Here is a 23502-nt window from a genome sequence, read left to right as displayed (position 1 = left end):
TTGCACAGTTTTCCTCCATAGTTCGTTTCAAAGAAATAACAAAAAGTGCTTTCGAGGGGACGCAGAGAAAAGTCGAAAGCAGTAGCTCAAAAATACGAATATCCTGCCAGACCGAATTTACTTATTTGATTAATTTTTATTTGTTTTCTCTTTTTTCCCTTCAAATTTCAAGATACATCGTTGTAAGTCTTCTTTGTTGATAATGTCATTGAATACTCGTCCTTGCGGAGAACCGAAAAAGAACGTTTTTCTATAATAATGCAAACATCGTGCCTCAGAAAACGATTTTGAAATAAAAACACGTTCAACACTGTGGGAGACATGACAAAAAATTTATTTCAGTAACGCAGAAGATTCGTAGCGTTTGTACGAAACAGTTTGCATCCTTTTAGTGCATAGAAAATAGTTTTTATGCTCCAGGAGCAAAGAAAGCTCGGGTCGATCAAAATCTATTGGAACAAGTATATACATGCATATAAAAGAGCTGATATTTCCTCGTAATACGTGCATGCATATATATTATATAGACACGTGCAAAATATCGAATGTAGGTGGAGTTTATAGCGCTGTGTGGTAGTTTGTAATGTCTTCGACGAAATATCTCGAATAAAGTAACAGCGTGGGGAGGAAGGTATACACATTTGATCTGAAAAATACTATAAGAACACCCCAAGGAAATTCCCGTTGAAGCTTACGCCAAGTCGCCAAAATGGAGGTCACGCGACCCCGTGGTCATTCGTTTTTTCCTGTCGCTCCAATTCACTTCCGGGTACTCTTTTTCCCCCGCGGTTGTTTTTTATGTACACGTAATATTTTTTGTTTCCAGTTCTTATTTTCAATCCATTGGCTTGACAGGTTTAATCTGCTGTGTAGTACGAAAAGTATATCCGAGAATTTTTCGAGTCAATTTTTACAAGGATTTTACGAATTTCTATTACATTTCAGAGGGCCCGACGAAGTTGAGCGGAACGAAGAATTTTTTGAAAAGTGTTAAGTCGTCCGTTGAAACGTCGTTTCGGAGGAGTTTTAACGAGAAAAATGATTCTGCATCCGGAGGAAAACACGACACGGAAAACGAGATTTTTAACGACAAATCGGATCAGGAAGTTGAAATTTGTAAACATTTCATTTTTTAACTACGCTTCTCTAGGCACAAAAATAAGGTCTTCCAAAAACAACGAGTGCTGACTCTACTCTTAAAGCTGAAGCATCGCAATATCCAGACATTTGTTCAGATAAGCAAAATCCTGTTGATTTTTATAGCTCTTTCGATATTGCTATAATGTGGCCGAAACCACCTTAACATTGGTCTGAGACCGCAGTGATTCGATGTCCAACGCTCCATTCGGATTCAACGTTGCAAAAATTAAATTCACATTAAAGAAAAATTGGTATATTTTCATATACGAGAAAATGCTATCCACGCGGCGTTGTTTGGAAGTCTCTCGTTAAACGAGAAGCGTGTAATATAATGCAGGAAAGCTGTGAAAAAAACTAAATGTTTCTAGGCATTCGTAACTGTAACGTTCGAAGAAATAATTTTTTCGCCTGCTCGGCAGATTATCCTAGGCAAACGTGTAGTATGCACATCGTAAAAAAAAGCGTTAAGAATGCTCGGTGCTGGAGTTGTTTTTACAACGTCCAAGATGTATTACGACGGTCGCGTTTCTTTTATATTTTTCTCTCTTTTTTTTTCTTTATGGTCATAGCAGAAATGCCAAACGTGTGACGAGAGTACGAAGCTTCGATGGAGCCCACATTGTGGTTTTCATGCAAATGGTTGTCCTATGCGTGAAGAAACGTAGCACACCTTACAGGTTTCCCATATCCACGTGGCGTGGAAATTGTAATACGTATTTCTGTGAATAAATTTAAAATCCTGTGGTGAATTCGAGCCTGTGAGGTTTATATCCACGAAGAAAAGCAAATATCAAAGTTATATGGTTGCGTCCGTGTTTCGTTGATTGATATATTGGAGATTCAAAATGTTTATTAGTTCGCTTGGAGATCGAAATCGTAAAAACTCATAAGTCCAAAGCCATAAGCATAAAGCAGTTATACATTCATATTCATGAATCATATTTTCCAGCTTTCAAATGCTCATTTTGAGCATCGCTTTATTACGAGATTTATTCCAGTCAAGAGGCAATAATATCGAATATGTTTGATAATTAAAATCGTTATTTACAATGCTTCACTATTCCACATACATCTTTCAAATGAGAATTCTATATCTATTTCAAAATTCATTCTGCAGTCATATATTTTACAATATAACGATCATTGGAATCCAGATACGTGTACCGTACAAGCGGTAATTACATCAAAAATGTTTGATAGTTGAAGTCGTCATTCACAACGCTTCATTTTCACGTGGGCATATCGCTTTTGACAAAAAATGGCTTCCATTTCGAAATCCTCATTGTCGTTGTATATTCCATGAACGAATATGAAAATTATTGAAATTCTTGACATTATACGTAGTTATAAATCCCAACGAAAGAAAAGTCATTTTTCATATTTATACGAGGGATTATCACTAATACCTTGCTAGGTGTCTAGGTGCTCATTAAATTTTCCATTCGATGAGAAAATTTGTGATAAATCATCCAGGAATTTGGTACGCGTCTCTTCCTATTCTCCGAGGCTGTGATCTTAATCCTGAAAAATAAGAATCTTTTTCCCGAACAGAGAGCATCGACTCGAACTAAATATAATAACAGGAGATTTCGGATCGAGGAAAAAATGCCGCCTCGGCCTTGCGCAAGCCACGTGTCCAACCCTGACATCCGGAGTATAAATTCGCGCCACGAAGTAATGCGGTATTTTCATACGGACGCCGATAAAACCTTGTCAATTTTCGTTGGAACGCATGCCTCGCGTTACGAAACGCATACGACGGGCGAAGGCATCGCCAACGGGGAATAGTAACTCTGCCAATAAGTTTTAGTACGTATATGGTGTTTCATGGTCTTCCGAAAGGACAGCCGCGCCGTCTTTTTTCCTGCTCGGAAGAGGCACGCGTCAGATTTTATGGTTCTTTATACAACGGAGTCGCTGCACACGCATGCAGAGATAATAAAAGAAAGGGGGATTCGGTGTAAGTATTCGGATTTCCATGCAAGGGTGTCAGGATAAATCTATTTATACACGTATCCAGGTGTATCCGTGGGCTCGTAAGATCCATTCCTGCCATGTGTTCCCCATATTTATAGCTACTCTACACATGTATGCACTTGTGCGAAGAAACAATGAGTCGGAATTTGCGCCACAGTGTCTTGCACTTTCCCCAGCCTCTGAGCGCGACGCGGAGCAACTTCGCCAACTGTCTCCTTCCCACTGTGCCAAAAGACCTCTTGAATTTAATTGTCCAATTACTACTAAACATTGCATGAATAGTAACTTCTCTTAAGACCTCTAAATTTCTTGGACTCATTGTTTAGCACAATTATCACGTTGTTAGAAATAGTTCGGCTTTTAGCAGTCAGAAAAATCGAAAATGCTGGGGCCAACGACATGGAATTTGAGGGGAGTCGGAATTTTTATTGACGACGATAAAGTGGAAAGACGGCGCAAGCATGTTGAATGGAAAATAAACGGAGGAAATTTGAGATATTAAAGAGTAATTGAGAAGCGAAAAATGAGACGAGAAACCATACGCTGAAACCGACGACCGGGAGAATTATATTTCCTCGTTTCCTACGACTATAGAATTAGAAATTCGTTTATCGACGATCATTCGTATCCGTGAACGAAACGAAACTTGATTTTTAATCAGCCACAATTTTTTATTGTCGTGAAAAATCACATTGCGAAGTGAATTATGGATTCGATGCTTCAAAGTGAGTCGAAATTCGTAACATTTTGGTCGCCCTAACTTTTTATGATTTGCTATTTTCGCAGGAGACGCAGTGAAAACAATGAGCCGGTCAGAAAAAAAGAAATGCAACTCTTTGGGTTATTAGCACACAATAAACTATAAAAGTAATTTCTCTCTCCGGTTTCTCTCGAGAGATCCATAGTACGTGATTCTCTGTCGCCCACGCAATGTGGAACGATTCGTGTGATTCACGCAACTCCGCGAGCAGGGCCCGTGCCGAGAGAAAAGAGGCTGAAAACTGAAAGAAGGAGGAACGGAGACAGAGAAAGGTCGAAATTCTTCCTCTCCTTTTGGATACAACTCCACCCTTTTGCTCTTCGTTACCGTGTTCTTACTGTACGTATAGATAAAATTTGTACGCCCTTTTCAAGCCCCGAAATAAAATGAACAGAAAGTCTGTTGAACGAAGACTTTTTACATGACATCCGGTTGAAAGAGTTCGTTTTTTTCTTTTCTTTCAGGCATAATGCAAATGGATAATATTTTATTACGCTTTCTTTTGTCTCAGCTGCCGTTGAATTCTGGCGCGTATAATTTTTTGATGAACCTTAACAACGTATGGAATTAACTCAACGCCTTCGAACTCATTTCATAGGCGAATATTCGGAGAAAGGTTTTCGAACAAGTGTAGCATATGCAATTACGCGTGACTTTAATGCAAAAATGAATGTACGAGCTTGGAGCTGAGTCCATTGCATGATTCATAAAAAATTGATGAGCAATAATTTACTTTAGCGTATTAAGTGTGTACAAGTTGTACCGGTCGATGTGGAAAAAGCTCTTGCAAAGCACTATAATTTATTAAAAATCATTTCTGTTTATAACTCCTTCGAGGAACGTACTTAATAATCAGGTTTTTCCAGTTCCTGGAAACCTGTTATTAACATTTTATGGTTTTACCGGAATGAAAATGTTTCCACTTTTGGAGTTCCTGGAAAGTAAATGTAATATGAAATATAAAATATTCAAGAACTGTATCGCCGGAAATGTGCACAACCGAACATCATGCATTTATGCATTTTTCGTCGTCGCTGGTTAAATCCGCGAATCGTGGTGGATTGAAACATTCATTCTAATCTTCATGATTTTTTTTTTAATATTTCAACAGTTTTATCTTCCAGTAAATTTTTCGCAATAAATCGTCAGTTGTCAGCGGGCCAATAGTTGTTCAAAGTACCTGAAAAATGTCTGAATTTGCACAAAGTTATACGCAGCGAAGTGGAAGCATCGAATTCATAGAATTTCACGTTAAATATCTTGAGATTTGAAAATAGTTGGAATTTTTGAATCCCTCCAATATGAAGTGAAAATAGGAGGGGAAAGAGATAGCTGGTTATCGACTGAATATAACGATATCCGGGATTAGCCGCAACGATTGGGACTCCACGTGGCCCTAATCCGGTATTCCATGAATGCCGAGAGCCAGTGTACAACACGGTGGTACAAAACTTTTGCATCTCTTGCGCCATTCTCTCGACAGATAGCGGATGAGGTTTTCCCCGTTCCACAACCATTTACTCTTCCTCTCCCCTGGAGATTCGCTAATATGCGCCCAGGATCCGTCCAATATAGAGCCCGGAATATCGCCACAAGCGCGCGTGGCACAGTTTCGTCCCGGTCGTTCTTTCCCCGCGTTTTCTCCTTTGTCCACCTTCTATCGAACCGTTCCAGGGCTTTCGTGTACTTTAATACATTTTTTACATCTACATAGCCTTTTTTGTATGAGCCCCTCGTTAGGACCAGTGGCGGGGACTCGCAACATTTTTCGTGGCAATTCCACAAGGGACAATGATAACTGCCTCGCTTAGGATGACCCGGAAAATTTTACGACCGTAATTTGCTTTGCTTCGCAAATTTGAATATGAAAAATAAACTTCACCTCCAATAAACGGCTTTGCGAGTCGCAATCGCCCCTTTGCAATAAATAACACGGGTCAACACAACATTTGACATTGACATTCGAGTATGAAATTTTCGTAGATTGGATCATATTTGAACGAAAGAAATTACATGCCATGAAGAAGTGATTTTGCATCCAGGAGAACGTTTCAACGATTTTTTTGAAAATCAGTTATGTCAATTTTTATTTTATAACAATACGATACAAATATATAAATGTATATTATTTTGATTCATTTTAATTATCAAACTAGCTTACAAAAAAGTGGAAAATTATTCAAAAATGAACACGGCCCTGTTGTTCCACGCAAATCTATGTTCTCTGCTCGTACAAAACACCTGATTGTTATTTATCACGCCCAGTGCCATCTGGAGACACTGTGTGAATGTAAGACCCCACTTTTGTCCTGGAGTAGTTTTCAATGCATCAAAATTAATTGAAATTCTTATGAAAAGATGAACATGAGTTATTATAAACATTACAAAAGCAAACTTTATATGAAATAAGGGTATTTTTTATTCGTTTTTGTGCATATAATTAACCACAAAATCGTGAAATGAACTTTAGGACGAACAACAAAATTTTTTCGTAGTTTCGATCATCGAAGTTATGGAATATTTGATGATCGTGTTATTTTCGTTTTTGAAATGAGTCTTCTCCGTTAAAACAAATCGATCAAGATTTTTATTCGTTACCCAGAATCCATCAGCGTTTCCATTGCTTTCAATCCCGTTTATGATAGAGTATCAACATGAGATACAATATATCAGAAGTTTTTATGGCCCTCGCATGTACTAACCGAATTGAAAGAATGCTGTGGAGTCACGAATAAATGTTTTCCGAGGCGATGCGATAGTTTGGACTGAGTCCTGCAACAGGGGGAAAGTAGAGTGTGTAACGGTTCTCTTACGTAAACATGTTTTGCTATCAAAACGAGATGGAGGATCGAGACAGGTATAGAAAAAAAAAATGATCGAGCCGACGCGCCGTCCGTGTCAACAGATAAGAAACGTTCTGTCGTCGACGCACTGAAGCATTTCGTCTTATATTCCATTTTTCTAGTCCCTTTGAAAAGTCTTATAATCGATAATCTTCAAGTATTTATAAAAATTCTGAGATTCGGAATTCCTAGTAAGCGAGAAATATGAATGTGTCAACGCCGGCGTTAATTTTTATCGAGCTTCGAATAAGAATTATTTTCGGTACCCTAATTCGAGTGCTGGAATACAAAATTTCGTTTAAAATTAAAAAAATCATTCATCTAACACTGCACTGGGAATTTGGTCCGAGCAATTGTTGAAGATTGATTGCGGCTAAATGTGCAAAAAATCCAAGTGCGATTAACGCTGTAATACCTTCGTAATTCCAGTGTACATTTTCGATACGGATGAAACTGGATACTGATGCATGTACAAGACAAGTGCAAGACCGATCGATAATTGGCGAGGGATTCCGTTGGTGCTACATGTTAGCTATATTGTGTACCTAATACGTCTTTAAAAGCTTTGGAGAGTGCAGTGAGAAAGGAAGAATGAAAATGAGCGAGAGGGAGAGAAAAAGGGAAGGATAATTGATCGTATTGCAGAAACTCTGCATTAATAGTATATGGATCGTAGAAGCAAAGTTCTTCAGAATTCTCGATGAGCAATCGATATACAAGCAAGTAAAAGCTTTTCTTCTACCATCAGCTTGACCAAACTTGCAGTTGGATCGGTAATTATCAGCAGAGTTTTAATCCGTCTGATAAAGTTCGCGTTAACCTTTCGACAAGAAACAAACTTTCGAAGGTTTTTAAATTTCACCTGACTTTAATTTATTTTCATAGTGATAAAGTTAGTTGTCTACTGTGAAATAAAATTTGTTGAACCAACAAAATCCATTTTGTTGGCTACCAGTGTTTTTATTCGACAATAATGTCAGGTTAAATGTTACGTAATTCAGTCCAAAAATTAAGTGGTCGAACAAAACCATTTAAACAAATGCTAAGCAAATACCATCATCACTACTAAAACGTTTGATAAATCTGTTCAGTTGACTCAACAAATCGATCTACGGTTCGAGTGTTTGATGCTATTGAAATAATTAAATCACAATTTGGTTACTTCGACAGACTTAAACACACAATCTAGTACACTGTTTAACTGAATATTTAATTTCAATAACCGAATTTTATATTACTATGATTACCATAAATTGGGAAAGTCCAGTTGAAAAAGCGTTCCAACTTTTCACTGATTCTGATGCGGATTAGAGGAACCGAACACTCATAACTACCAGGTCTAACCATGAGGAATTGGTATGATACACACTATTGCACTGTAAAAGGTATTTTTTGATAGTATCGAACAAAAAATTTGTTACGAATTGTTTCCAATGAATATATTTTTCATTCATTCGATTCGAATAAATAAAATGAATTATTTGACTCAACCAAAGAATTATTGGACTTGAATAAATAATAATACGATTTGAGTGATTGATTTATTCACCAAAAAAAATTTTTCAGTTCGATTAACAATATTTTCCTGTTTGACACCACGAAGTTGTGTCCTATCATGAAATACTTTGTCCACCCTATTTTACAACAGAATTTGTTGATTCGACAAGTTCCTTTTCTCACTGTCTATTTGCAGCATGAATCATCACAGATATTGAAGAAAAGGAAACCTAGTTATAAAAGCATATTGGATTTGAAGTGCACTCTCGTAAAAATCGATTGGATCAGATATGAAATGCGAGTGGAGAGTTGTGAATTCATAGATCATTGACTCTTCATGCGGTTATCCAGCAGCGAAGAGCAGGTGAAGCTTGATTAATTTAGGCAATTGTCGTAAGTCGAGGGTTCGAATGGAGGTATATCATTGGCCAAAGTGGGGGGCTCTTTGGAGGGAACTTGGAGGAAGAGGTTCTGAAAGAAACGTCAGGAACTGGTACCCTCATATATCTTTCTTTAGGGCTACTATCCGGATATCGATTTGGTAATGCCTGCGAGCTCAAGTACATGTGAAAGCAAGCGATCACTCCGGAAGTTCGGAGAGGTATAACGTTGCTTGGCTGTGGTACAGAGGGAGGAAGGGACTTTGTCGAGTTTAGAGAAACGTACCGGGAGGGGAAGAACGAATAAGACGCAAAGACGAAGGAGAAGTAAGGGAAGGGGCGAGGGAAATGCTGCTGTATAGTAAGTATTGGGGGGAGCCAGCGAACGAGTTAAACAAGTGCAAAAAGGGGTATATGAAGGGAAATGGAAGAACAGCCAGAGAGGAAGGGAGAAAGCCCAGAAAATAGAGTGGTCTGGTGTAAAGGCAGCTTGCTCAACACACATATAGTCCATTTCTCTCGATCTCTCTCTTTCTCTCTGTTCTCACTCTGCGGGATTTCTGGGCTTACTGGATGCTAGGTTCACCTACCTATCGGTCCATTACCGTATAGCCAGATGATGAAAGGGGATGCTGGACATCCCAGACCCATTATATCCGCCAGAGCCAACCATCCACTATTCCCAACTGTCGCTCTCCTGGCACCAAATTCTCTCGTGCAGTGAACAACCGTGTACGTTCTAGTTTTTCCTCATTCACACAATACTTTCGTTCCTCAATTTTTTTCGTCTACTTAAAAATATTCGTTGGCATTTGTACCGATCGATAAGAAGATTTTACGATACTGGCCCCCCATTTGAATAATCTCAGAAACGTTCCGTAATGTAGAAAATCAATTCTCGTATCATTCGGGCTTGGGGGCTCCAGAGATTTGACGTTTCTATTATTCCGTTCGTTCACTTTCGAAAAGTCAAAGAAAATACCTCCACGAAATAGACCAGACGCTCGTTAAACCCGAGAATTCTTCGTTTAATGTGACAGCGATGGTTTTTTAAAGTATCAAAAAGATTTACAGGATTGGTAAATGGTGCGATTGGCGGTGAGAGAAATGTTCAGATGAAAACCCACGTACGTGTATGTCTATGTCGAGAGAGGAAGCTTAACGGTCAGTATTATCAAGATAACTGACCTGCTTCTCCATCCTTAATGCCTTACCAGCATTCTCAGTGTCCTGACGCCCCAAAGTGTGTAATCCTTTTAGGCCATCTCTCCACGGTTCTCACTCTGCTTCGCCACTAATATTGTATATTCTCTTTCTCTTCACTTCCACCGCTTTTCTCTCTGTCTCGCAACACTCCTCGAAACAATTTCTATACGCTCGTCAGCTCATCGGCTTATAATCCTCGGCCGAATGGGAGAGATCAGTGGAGAAATGGGCACATTCCGTGTACCAGGAGACAATTGTTACGTTCACTATTGTCGTGTCGCACTCTCGCTGTCATCGGCTGTCACTTCTCGTTTATGTGCGCAATGAAAGCCAAGGTTATAATCTTACTTAATCAAAAGTGGAGATTATTTCTTGGTCGTTGATGCCTCGAAGGTAAGTCCATTTTGGACTTTTTTTTTACATGAATTTTAAAGGTACTTGATCGTTGGTATAAGAAATAAAATTGGCGATATGTGAAAATCGAGATTGTTCTAAGTGAAAATGTGTACGCACGTTCGTTCTGGAACGAGAATGCCTTAATGGAAATAATTGCTGGCTGTAAAATAAGGAGTAATGGCGAAAGAGTAGGAAATTTTAGTAATCACTTACTAAATATTACTGGACACGAGCAACTAGTAGAATTAAGTAGGTTCGTTAGTCACGAATTCTCCAGTTTCTTCTATTTTCCATGTAAATATCTTGCAGAAGTACATTATTTCCTGTGGCGGGGTACGGGCAAACAAAATTTCAAACGTTTGCGTCCACCGACATTTTTTCGGGCTCCGAATCCCAATGAAAAACAAGGATTTGCCTCTAAACGTTTGAAAATCTCGAAGTTTTATGTACCTGGAGAATTCGAGCATGGCCCCAAAGATCTTTTTTTCGTGTTCTCTCGGCCCTACAAAGGTAAAAGGGACACTCTTGGGCGGATGAACGTTACTACACTTGACCAAGTGTAATAGTAGGGAGTCAAGCTTTTTCACGAAATGAAGCAAATACGACGATTTTCCTGTCTTTGATGAAATTCTTTCAGGATCAGAAATTCCTCTATTTTTGCCATCGGTCCAAATGAAGTGCATGTAGAAATTTCGGTTGAATCGTTGAACATCAGTCAACATCGACCAACATCCTTTCAAGTGGAGCATTTATGGTCTCAACTTATTCACCTCATATAACGACCAAATCCAACATTCTAATTTCCCCAATTCCACTGACTTTCCTTTCCACATACTCGTAACATTAGAAACTTTCTACGAGCAGGAAATTAACTCTAAAGGACATCAAAACGTTACATCACAAACACCCATTAAAATTTCATGCTTATTTAAGCAATTTCTAGTGAAGAGATCCTTTCATCGTTCGAAAGATGTAACCATGATTTTTTGTGCTCTTCGCAGAAAAGTAAATTGGTTTAGGATTTTTTGCTAGTTTGCAGAATTTTCAACAGTTTTCGAACGCTCAAGTCTTAACGTTTCCACAGCTGTGTGCGTGTGTGTGTTTCCGGAGATTTTATGGAGCTCGTCATGCCTATGTACAGTCGAATAAAAATCAAGCCGATAATGAGGGTCCTTTCAATTTATTGACCTCGGAGCACATTCAATTTCTCAGGCTTCGATTTTTTTACCTTTCGAGTGCATTTAAAAGCTTTTAATACATAATTACGCAAATGGCTTGTACGAAGGAGTAAAAACGAATAGTTTGTGAATATTATGAAAACACAGGTGCCATGGGTATTATTAAATGAATGGAACAGCATAATAGCGAACTAATTATCGAGAGGCGTGTGTTTGTACGATAATCATTGGCCTGGAAAGTTAGCTTACAAGGCCGACTATAAAAGTGAAGGACGAGAGACCGAGGAAGAGAGAGAGAGAGAGAGAGGGAGAGAAAAGGGCCGGTCGCACGTGAGAACGGACTATGCCAAGATCGATTAGTTAGGTGAGAAAATTGTTTTGCTGGCTTCGTCTCAACTCGAAGGAGGAATTTCACGCGAGTGTCCAGTTGAATGAACTCCGAGTTGAATTAACACGACTACGAGTTCGGCAGTTGCGGTTTCCTCAACATCGCCTTGTACGTGGATGAGTTTGACAATGCTTGGGATTGAGAATTCGCCAGACGTTTCATCAAGTTGCAACGCGAATCCTTCGTACTTCACGAGTTATGAAATGATACGAATAACCAATCAGATTTCTGTCGCAAAAGTGTATGAATTGGTGCGAAGTGCATGAATAATAGTATGAAAAAATCTTTCATTTCGAATGAGCCCGAAGAAAGAAAGGAAAAACTTTAGAGTAGTGAAAAATAATGAAAAAAATGCAAGTACTTTGATGAAGCGTTTACGAAAATGCCTGTCCAGTGAAAGTGAGAGAGGAAAAATAAAAAATCAGCAATAAGAATCAAAGAGCCACTTGTAAAAGTGACGCGCGTGCTTCGCTAGTGGTCCTTGAACCTGAAGCTGTTTCCTTAAGGAGGACTTCCTCGAACTCGAGAGAATAACGGACTGCAGCTCGGTGCAGCTTTGCGAAGCGATACATGCGGAGCGTCCGGTATTCGACATACCTGAGAGTGATAGAAACCCGTCGGCTCCTTGCATTTGCACCATTGTGTACGTACGCCACAATGGAGAAAGAGCGAGCATGGGAGACGGCGAGGGAGGGAAAGAGAGCGAGAGTAAAAAAGGCCCCGGCAAAAACGATGAGCGGTAATGGCTAGACGAATGGATACGGACAGACGGACGGACCCCCGGAGGCTTTTTCGACAGGTAGAATAGTAAAGGACACCCTCGTCCGTGCTGAGGATGCTGTGCGCTCCGACAATGCCAGGTTTTAAGAAAGAACAGACTCGAAGGATTTCTTTGGCCTTTGCTCGTTTTGCGGTCCAACGCCTTCTTCTCTTTTCCTCTCTCTCTCTTTCCCTGCGCGACTCCGCTTGTAAAAATTGACTGGTAATAAAGTGTCCCAGCTTCGTGGACCCGGTCGGAGCTCATTTAAAGTTTATCTCCGGGCAGAGTATCCTCTACATTCTTGGCCGGAACACACGAAAAAACCGAGTGAATCGCTCCAAAGGAAAAATTGAGGAAAAGGTACCGAAAAGTCGGCGCAGGAAGCAGCGCGAGGACAAAACATGGTGCTTGACAGTGATACAGACTGGAATATATGTGCGAGGCAAGCACGAGATGAAAGAAAATGAGACGTGAGGAGCAGAGATAAAAAAGAACGTGGCTTTTAAGGGAGCCCCACGCGAAGGCGATGAGAATTATAAATTCATGAAAAATCTTCGTGCAGCCCAGTACAATATCCGTCATATTTAATAGGAGAAGAGTGGTCGATTCTTCGCTGACGTATAGATAACGTATGACGTTTATTTAGTAAACTTGAAAAGGCTTCCTCTTTCCAATTGAATCGAGCGTCTTGCAGTATTCTTCAATAACTAATACCAAAACGATTTTTTATTCCGGACGCTTTTCGTTGACACTCTTTTCATCAGCAATATAGAAATTCAACTTGATATCAGAGGCGTGATCTCGGGGAGTAAAACGAAAACAATAGTAATCCCTATGGGTGTATTTTCTCCCCAGTGTCAATAATGAAAAGAAAAAGTGCCTGAAGGACCGAGCGCAATAGCCAGGCTGTGTAATCTCAGTGGTTTAGCACGATGGCTTCGATATCTCGAAGGAAAGTTTGCGATATAACCGAACTATTGTCGCACCAGTGCGCGCTCCCGGTCGAAACGTCGTGCCGGCGCCTCGGCTCTCAACCCCTTTCGCACTCGAACCATAACTTTCTTCTCCCACGAGTATTCCACGACTTTTTGGCTTGCTCGGTAAAGGAGTTGGGTACCAACAGAAAGATCTTTCCTTTTTTCCCGCCCTCCTCCTCTTTTCATCTCGCTCGCTCTTTTTTAGGTCTCTTGCCCGTCACCTGGGGGGTTGCGCGCGACGTCTTGAGACATCACGCTTCGTGAACCGTTACCAAGACTTATCGAGCTCCGAGCAGGGGCGCGTGAGCTGAATCGACGAAGCGATATTTCTTTTCTCTTTCTCTCTTTCTCTTTCTTATCTACGAATCCAATATGTATATGTTTGTGAGGATTATATATGTGTATTTCACCCTCTAACCTCCGCTCCCCGGCATTTGTGACGTATAATGCAGCAGCGAGCTCGAGGAGAAACATGTCGCGAAGAAATTGACGAACGAATCTTGAAGAAACCGTGCGCGCATTGATGCGAGGAAGAATAAAATGTGAATAAATATCAAGTCGAGTCTTCACAGGTATTTAAAGTTTGTCTCAATGTACTTATTCGAGTGTGAATGATCGTTAAACAACTTAAAACTAAGTTCCTGTTGGTGAGAATGGCATTGAGAAAACTTGAGAAATTTCAGATGCGATTTCAGTTCTCCGGTAAACGGGAAAACATTTCAACATTAATTGAGTTGACGCGAGAATTCATTGAGACTGAGAGCATTGATGAGTAAAAGTAGTTTTGCTTGTGAGAGGCAGTCAATAATTGTGGTATCTAGAATTAATCGACATGAAAAAACGACGAAACATTAACACATTAATTTAGTAAAGTTCATCGATCAGTTTAGTCCGTTCGAAGTGATATTCTTTGAATGTTTGATGTTTCCAATGAAACCAGCTTTTCCACGTTCTACATTCGCTGCAATGTAACATGCTAGCGCAGAAAAAGTACACGGAACTCGTGATTTCGACCTGTTTACTGGCCAAAGGCGATTTCCACCATCCCTCCTACTGATTTATTGACGGACCAATAATTCACGTCAAATAACGGAAGGCCTCAGGCTCGTGAGAGCAGACGTGTGCTCAGTGGTGAAAGGAGAGAGAGGCAGAAAACGAGGGAACGAGAGAAAGAACGAGGGATTTGTGTAAAGCAAGAATTTCGAAGGGAGCTCCATTCTTGAAGAATTTAAGTGCAATCCTGAAGAGGAAGACGTTATCTTATGCTTGGTGGCAGTCGGTAGCACAGAACTATTTTCGAATGTTTACATAGAACCGTGATCTCAATTATATATACCGGTCCTCGCGATCTCTCATGGTCTAGGATGACGAGGTAATTACGTGGTATCACGAAAATTATCCCTCGAGGCCAACCTCCCATCGAGTATACCTGATATATTTTAACCCTCTCTCGCTCTCAGCCTTTTCTCTTTTTCTTTTTCGCTGCTGCTTTTCGTCCTTTGAGAAATCGATAATGCACCTTTTCAGTGGATTTATTAATTCATCGGGTTGCCATTTCGACTAGGCTGATACTCCGTCGAGTAGTATTTTCGACGATTTTCCATTCGCCATTCCGGGAATAAAATACTTCGATGCGTCACGTCCTGGCTCTAATTGTGTCATCGATATTTATATTTAAGCCATCGATATCACTTGGCTGCTGCACTCGGATCATTGATCATCACTTTTATCCATTTTAGCTCGAGGTAAAAATTGTGCTATCGGTATTGCAGGGGAAAGTGGCGGTTTACGTTGAGCATTTATTTCGGATTTTATATTGTCATTGTACTTTATTACTGAATTATTCGTGTATTTATATTTTTGGAGTTATGTTATCGCTGGTTTGATGTATTTTTTATCCCGAATTTTTATAATCAACTTCGTAATTTAGAGGATTTTATGGTCCCATGTCAAGACTTTTCTCGTTTATTCCTCATTAGAAAATTTCATGGTCTGATAAAATGTCCCAACCCGATGCTGGCTCAATTTGCACCTCGGACAAGGGAAAAATTTGTCTGGAATTCATGATCATATTTTTATTGGGTTCCAACCGCGATCATCATCGAATCAGAAAAACTGGGGACTAATGCGTTGTGATAGATCCACGCGCGAGCTGGCCCATGGCTCGGGGGAGTCGGTCATCGAAGTATATACTGACTCCGCCTCAAGCAGCGTAATTTGGGCAACCGTGAAAGCAGAAACTTATCGTCTGAACCATCGTGCCATCGTAATCACGCAGTCGTTAACACAGTCCAACGATAAACCGTCGAGTTTTATCACGATTCACTATTTTAAACACTATTTCTGTTTCCATTCTATTGTCGCGCGATTCTCCTAAATTTTCAGCTCGCTAAACCCTTCTCTGACGGCGTGACATTATCAACATTCTTCTGATTAGTAGCCACCAGAAACACTTTGTATGCTAATTTCGATGGTGCTCAAACAATGAAGCTCGAAATAAAACAGGAACAACAATGTGTACGGAATTCTTGAATTTATTGTGCGATCCATTCGAAAGATTTCTGATTCAATTATTGGTCTCGATGAAAATTAGAAAACAAAAACTCCCATTCGTTTTGCATTCTATAAACTTTTTACTCTCCATAAGGGCGTCACAGCTCGCACATTTTATTTAAAGGGAAGATATTTACCGCTTTTTTTTCATGAGCCATACCTGTGGGTATAAAAAAAAGTTTATACCGACTGCAACTAAAAATGGGTGTAAAAAACTAGGCAGAGTTGGTGTATGAAAATAGACGAATGGCTTTAATTGATTACAGAAAAAGTGTCAAAGGTGTCACGATCACGCGTTACAAATACACCTGCTGTAGCCATCCAGAGAGAGAGAGAGAGAAAGAGAGAGGACGAGAAAAATAAAAAGATGGAGAGTAACGACAAATTTATATCTCACCCGGGGTCGCAATTAAATCACCCCTTTTTCCCTCGGCTTCACCCTCGTCTTCTTCGTATTTAATGAAACGCTGACGCTGCTCACGTAGCGCAATTCGAGTGGGCGAGCAAGAGAGAGAGAGAGAGGGAAAGAGAGAAGGTATGGACGAAAAAAGGGAACCGGGAATGGGGCACGTAATTTGGGTAACGCATCCCCGAACGCGAGGAAACGTGCAAAGAGGCGGGTTAGGATCGTGAAGGACCAAACACTCGGGAAAACGATTCGATGGTTTAGTCGAGCGTGTGTGGAGAATCCAGCGGTCTGTCGGCTTTGGGGCGAACAAAAAAATATGACACGATTCTTTATCGTGCATAGCGAATGAACAGATTTAACGGGAAGAGCGAAACCGATCAATCGCCGATAGCGAGAGCTTTTTCCGAGTGCTTTCCGCCCGCGTCAATGATTCGCGTATGCCAAACGTCCGTTCTCTTTTTCTTTCGCACCGCCCAAAGAGCTTTGTGGCAGCGTTTTAATATTGGAATCTAAAATTGCTTAAGCCGAACGGACACGAAGAGAAAGAGACTGCTGCGGAAAGTTTCGTTTGAAGAATGAGCTAAACCATTTTGAAAATAAGAAAATACTTCAAAAGAGTGTTAAGTTGTTGCGTTTTCATAATTGCTGTCTCTCAATAACTTTCATCAAGATTTATTTTCCCGGTTGCCGTTTTGTTTGGCGGCGTTAATTGCTAGGAACTTAAGAAAACAAATGCACGTCACCTGTTTCCCATAATTTAACAACAGAGTACGTACGGAAGAACAGGGAGAAGAAAAAAAGTTAGAAAAGCATTTGTAGCTCTCAACAGTCCTCGTTCAAAAGAGAAGCTCAATTGTGACAAAGCGAGAAAAAACTCATTAAAAACTCTTCTTTAATTAAATGAGGAAAGAGCAGGAACAGCGACGTCGTCGTGCATAGACGCCCAACAATTACAGTTGTCGTACAAGACTATAAAGTTTTATAAACATTGTTTCAAGGCTTTACTGGCCTCGATAAAACAAATTACTCACGCAGCCACCATCCAATATGATCGTTATTCATTTTTTCAACAACATTTTATTCAAATTGCAACTTACGAAGGTGAAGAAATGGCACGATGCCATCTTTCTCATCGAGCTCGAAATCCAACGAAGAATTTAATTCTATTTCAACACTCGATATTCCGAAGAACAACAGATGCACAAATAAATAATCACGATATTTCACAAATTTATTACACTTTTCTTCGATGATTATGGACTTCGAGGAGAGAACTACGTCATCCGGATACACGCGTCATTTCCTCGATCTACAAAAATTCGTGACCAATTTAGATAAGATTAAGATACAAATTGAGAGTGAGTTCTCTGTCTCGTTCGATCTGAGATCCAGTGGAAACGCTATAAATCACGGTTCACCCAAGCACGTGCACGTTCGTTATACTTTCAAGCCCCTGCGAACTGACCCAAATGTACTTTAAGGATGAATATAACGTCGTAATGAAAGGGATTTGACACGCAAAACGATTTACTTTTTTTCAATCCTCTCAAATAATTTTTGCGATAATTGTTTTTGAGGTTCACCGAGTCACTGGTCACTCCAAAGACACTTTACTAAATAAGTTTGCAAAAATGCATTAAATACTACATTAAATTGGAGCCACGAGAATTTCGCAGTAAATAAATCATTCCCTTGGGAAGTAATGATCGAATAATTAGCGACAAAGTTATTTTTCTCGATGTCACTAAATTCACTGCAGTATATTCCCGTCAATAGTTTGTTCACTCCGGGAACTTCGTTTGTTCTTTTCGACCTCAAGATTTTTTATTCAGAATACTCGGAATATTTCAGTCGCTGACGATTTCAATTGCGAAACAATTATGCGTTGAATAATTGATTTTTTCAGCGTTAACGGGCCGATAAAAATTTTTAAAATCGACTGATTTGACTATTATTGAAATGGTTTTTATTATCGACTTTATTCATCGACTGTATCCGGTGGTTCGTTCTCATTAAAAAAACGTGAAACCTAAACTCGCGATCCACGTTAGAATGATGCGAAAAGTTAAATCGACGATACATTCGGTCGCGGCGATGTTGTCGGGCCGAAGTTCGCCGCGCGAGTGCCGCGGCCTTGTCGCTTTTGTAATACCGAAGAGCCCGATTCTCGTTCGTCGTTGTTGCGGCTAAAGCCAATGTGCGCCAGCGACGCGCCGCACGCAGAGACGAAACGAAGGCAACCACGGCGTCGGCAACCTGACACGCTTTTCCACGGCGCAGGGGTTGTGGAACGGGAATGGGGATGAAATATTTTATTTTTTGGCTTGAATATCGCGGGAACGCGGGATGAAAGAAAAAGAAGAATTTTCTTTTCATTCCGGCAAAGAACTCTGACATTATTAGCATTTCGTTTGGATTTCCTGGATGTTTATTGCCGCAGCGTTGAAGAAACACTGTTGACAATCGCACAAAAATTGAATTGAAAGGATAAAAAGTTCTTTGCATCCCCCCGTGCCCTTCCGCAGTCTGCCTTGACGTGAGAAAAAACACCATTGAAATTTTCATGTTGTTATCAGTTTTATAAATCGAGATACCAAGGATCCTGCCCCGGGCTCCACCGCATCTCGATGAAAGTTGAACAACCCAAAAGAAAATAAACATCGTAACTCTTTACCAGCGATGAACGGTAAGGAGCAAAAATCCAGGAAGATGAAATTACTTTCTCTTATACTACCCACTTTCCTGTCTCTCTTGCTCTCTTGCGCTCACATCGGACTGTGTGTAGCATCATTATTCCCTTCGTTTCGCGGATCGATGAGTGCCAATTCTGTGAGACATGGCTTCGTCTTATTATCGTTTGATGGTCGTTGAAGAATTTATTTTCTCTACGCTTGTAAAAGTCTCATTATGTGATTTCGTTGAAAAATAATCATGGTTATAACAACGAGGACATTGAATCGCATAATAAATTCGTAATTATTTAAATTCAATAGTGTTTTATCACGATTTAAATTTGAAATGCCGAACAGTGTGCAACCCCAATGCTGAATCAGTCATTTATGATTCAGTTGTTCGTACTTTTTAATTGAAAACCCACTAAAAACGCTGCGTGGTTAATGCTCAAAACGAGCCCGAAACCGAGCTCGGGTTGAATGGCTGCATAACAATGAGCAGCGATCCAAATATCCGCGTGTGCCATCAGCTGACGGTGATATTTTTCATGTAAGCTACGTACAAATTTCATTAATATACCGCTTCGAAATGTGTAGAATAACTTCGGTGGGGCGGATATTCCGCATTGATGGGCCGAGCGTCAATAGAACGTACGAATTATATACACCGATTATCCGAATTCGAATGGTTCTCGGATATTTAAAATAAAACTTCGTGCAACAATTATAATTGGTAGCGTAAGCGTGGAGGAAATACCGCTTAGACTATAATCGATTTGCTTGAATTTTGGAGATTTTCAATGTTATTTCATCGTAATTCGACCTCGTGCTTTCCCGAAGGTAGAACGATGCTATTTCTTCCACGCCGCTAATACGGGCATTCAGTTATTCATATTTCCATCAATAATTACTTTATTATTGAACACAATCATTCACTGAGCGGTCGATGGTTCGAGAAAAAAGTTTCATCCTGGGGCCGCTTCGACAACTTTCGAGTTCCGTAAAGCTCCGGGTCAAGGTCGGCTGATTTATGGGATATCTCGCGCTGAAAGGGGTGCAGAAAATATCCGCAGCCACCCCTCGTTCTTATGAGAAATTGTGGTTGTGCTCGATTATGTTGGTAAATAATGAATTATTTATGCGATCTTGGGCGTATTTGAAGGGCGGCGGGTAAACATTTTTTCGTTGAGGCTTCTGAATCGCGATTAAAGCCCGGAATCGGCATCGTAATTTTGGAGCTCAATCATTTATCTGATCGAATAAATGATCAGGGAAACATTAACCTAGATATTCATGGACGCTCGTGCAACTCTAAGGCTCGAGAGAAAAGACTCGAGACATGGAGAATAATAAAGAAAATGCAAAAGGGCGAGGAGCTTTTTTCTTGATTTCATGAATCGAGGAAATTAGTATGAGTCTCGCGTAATTCCACGCACAAGCACACTCGCAAATACACAATAGCACTTCGTCCGTGACGCTGCCTGGCCTCTCGACGTCGAACGGGCTATGTGGGGGATGAAGGAAGAGTGATAAGTGCTCTGTGTGGCTCAACGTGTACAACGTACAGCTAGACAAACGGCATTGTCGACGAAGAAGGTCGAGTGACGCAGGAGAGTAAGCAGAAGGACTAGATAGAATGGCAGGAAGAGGATATGAAGTTAGAAATTCCTTTTGAAGGCTTTTAGTCCTTCGCGAGACACTCGAATCGAGTTATTCCCTATCTTAGTACGATGAAAATGAAAAAAATGAAAAAAATCGTTGGTCTTGGAATCGATTTAATAAAAATTCCATATTGCGTGCAATTCTTGAAATTTAATTGCTTTCTTTTTCTCCTCTATTCTATCTAAGCTTCGAATGACATTTTTTCTTCTGACTTTATTTTTTCTTGAGACTTGGAAAAATGAATTACGTGTTTAGAAAGTTGGAAAAAGATTTTGTTTGCCTTCGCCAGCATTGGTTATGCAAACAATTCATTGATTTTTGATTCACTACGAAAGCGCTTGATATACTAACACTTTTATCGGGTACAAAAGGTTCAAAAAAATCTCCTGTTTGTCGAAGGGCACCGACAAACTTCCGGTGTTTGTGCAAGTAAACGGGAAACGTTTCAGGGGATAGAGGTTCGCGCATGCACATATCAGTGGTCGGGTCTCTCGACTACAGTGTGCTACAGTTCTGGATCGTCTGGAATATTTTTACAGCTGCTTTTTGCAAAAATGTTCAGCGTCAACTTTGTAGTATCATTTCGTATGGCAGGTTCCATGATGAACCTCCACAATGCATCTTTGTTTGTACACTTTCGTTTCAATAGGTTACTTTCATAGTTGCTCATTCGAAAACGCCGACCGCAACTCCATTTTACTGGTTAGCAAATGAGATTTTTCAAAAATACATAAAAAAAACCGGTCACAAAGCAGAGACATTTTTCGAATGACCAATTCTTCCATTTGCTGGTTGTGCTAGCTAAAACGTATCCGAATTGTGGCGACTTCACGTTCGCACGGGGGATGGGGAATCGATCAATTTCGGTTACACTGCACGTCTTGCCTCGCCTGGCCAAACCGTTCTTTTAAGGAGGGTGGATCACGAAATCAAAATAATCAGAATTTGATAAAATTTGGTGACAACATTCTTTGGCATCGAGTATACAAATACAATTTTTTCAAATTTTTTTACCACGTGATTATCGCATAATTGAGCGTTAATCGAAGTTCTTATGCACGAGATGTATAACTGTATATATGTAAACTCTATGCTTATACACGTGAACTTTAGTGTTCAATTACTTGAGAGCTATGTGGTAGAAAAATCTAAAAAAAAAAATAATATCGTTTTATATATTTTTAAAGAATACATTTACCAAATTATATGAAATTCTTAATATTTTTAACATGGTTTAGCATGGCAACATTGTATCGTCGCGATCCAGGCATGCAACTTTTAAAAAAGCAAAAACTTCGCTAAATTTCGTTCTCTCTGACACCGTTTCGTGCTTGATGCTGGCAAATCTCAAAATTTCAAACGCTAATAACTTGATTGGAACAATAATGAATGAGTCACGAATGGAATATATTTTGTTATATTTTGGATGAGATTAAAAGGAGATTAAGATTTAATAGCCTGTTGACTTAGAGTAGCTTTCGTGAATGGTAACCCCCAACGAAAGCAATAATGTTTGCGGATGCAACAAGGAAAGCAATGAGACAGTGAGAGGCAAGTTGAGATCAAAAGGACAACGCAGCAAGAGGGTAAATGCGGAAAATACACAAAGTTGAATAAGCAAAGAGGAATTAAAGCAATAGAAAGAAAAAGCGTTACAAATAAGACACCGAATTGCCGTAGCTATTTCATCGCGGAGGGAGTTGCACACGGAGGACGCGACTACAGCGGGCATTGCAATAGTTAATCTCTAAGAGAATAGCAGATAAAAGGTACGCGTGTATGGTGACAACGAACAAGAAATAAGGATGCAACATTAAGCACAGCGGAATGAGAAGCACGTGATAACGAAATAAGATATATAAGAAAGTCGCGAATGCGAGAGGACGTAAGATCAGACAAAGTAGCAAAATGGAGAACGAAACAAAAAGACCCCAACTTCCGTGCTATTAGTTTCTCGAGTCTGCGAACGAACATAACCAAGAAAGAATGACATGGATTTATCACCGCTACTCATTCTTTTTCTTTATTATTAAAAGGATACAATTCAGTTGAATACCAGTTGAATTTTCAATAAAAAATTAAGTTTCAAACTCCGTTAAACCAAAATAATTAAGAGTATCAAATGTTGATTGTGATTTCAGTCACAATTAACCAAGAAAACGAAAAATTTCTTTGCAATTATCAATCGATTTTTGAGATGTGCTTAAACTCTGCTTACATGCATTAACATAAAACACACGACACATTTACTTTATTTCTGAACTTTCATTTTGAGTTAAGAGTTCGGGTCATTTCGTATGGAGATGTCTCTTCTGTTTATATAAATGTTTAAACAGTAACACAGAAAGGATCGACGAGTTTTCTATTTTTTCATAAATGATATCCATGAACATTCAAATTTAAAAAAATTCGTGATCTTCGTTTAATTTTTCTAATTAACAACTTGACGGACAGTTATAAGATGCAATTACGTGGTAATCCGTAAATGGCGTGACCCGAGCCCAGTGATTTTTTGTGCTTTTTTCCTCTTGTCATTGGATTTAATTTCGCAAGCGAAATTCGATCAGGTCACTTATTTTGAGCAAACGTTCGACGAGGTGATTTTATGGTTCTTTCATTCCCAGTGAATAAAATATCGATTCACGTATATACAGAAGATATATCGTCTGAGTTATCGGTTTTCAGCAATTGAGAAGGGGCTTAT

At 39.7% G+C, this 23502-nt stretch overlaps 1 protein-coding gene across 1 annotated transcript in view; it reads right to left on the bottom strand.

Annotated features, from left to right (window-relative positions):
• The window catches only part of nolo (no long nerve cord), a 151444-nt gene extending 132870 nt beyond the window's left edge, over positions 1–18574 (bottom strand). Inside the window, exon 1 of the mRNA XM_043425768.1 lies at positions 17562–18574. The gene's annotated coding sequence lies outside the window, so the exon portion shown is untranslated. The remainder of the gene's footprint in view (positions 1–17561) is intronic.
• Positions 18575–23502: the final 4928 nt, after the last annotated feature.

This window comes from Venturia canescens, chromosome 8 (genome assembly GCF_019457755.1).
Source record: "Venturia canescens isolate UGA chromosome 8, ASM1945775v1, whole genome shotgun sequence".
NCBI classification, from domain to species: domain Eukaryota; kingdom Metazoa; phylum Arthropoda; class Insecta; order Hymenoptera; family Ichneumonidae; genus Venturia; species Venturia canescens.
Note: the sequence above shows the minus strand (reverse complement) of the source record. Positions and strands in the feature narration are given on the sequence as shown.